Genomic DNA, 266 nt, shown 5'->3' with positions numbered 1-266 from the left:
CTCACAACAGGGGAAATAAGAAATGACAAAATTATCAGAAGTTCTAGTAGAATTATTAGTTATTCAATAAGCCATGCAATGACATATAAAAAAATAGTGAATACTTTATTGAACTAATAGGTGACCCCCAAACAAATTTTTAGTGATCTTAATTCTCATCTTCCCCAAAGGGACCCAGAATTAAAATTGAAAATGACAAATAACAAGTAGAAACTTGGAATTGGAATTCATTATAATAATCAAATCTGGAAAAAAAATTCTAGCAT

At 28.6% G+C, this 266-nt stretch overlaps 1 protein-coding gene across 1 annotated transcript in view; it reads left to right on the top strand.

Moving 5' to 3' along the window:
- LOC119581873 (TM2 domain-containing protein CG10795-like) overlaps positions 1 to 266 on the top strand; it is a gene marked incomplete at its 3' end in the record, with an annotated part of 3,308 nt that overhangs the window by 1,950 nt on the left and 1,092 nt on the right.

This window comes from Penaeus monodon, chromosome 15, assembly GCF_015228065.2.
Source record: "Penaeus monodon isolate SGIC_2016 chromosome 15, NSTDA_Pmon_1, whole genome shotgun sequence".
Lineage (NCBI taxonomy): Eukaryota > Metazoa > Arthropoda > Malacostraca > Decapoda > Penaeidae > Penaeus > Penaeus monodon.
This window is presented reverse-complemented; position numbering and strand designations above follow the sequence as displayed.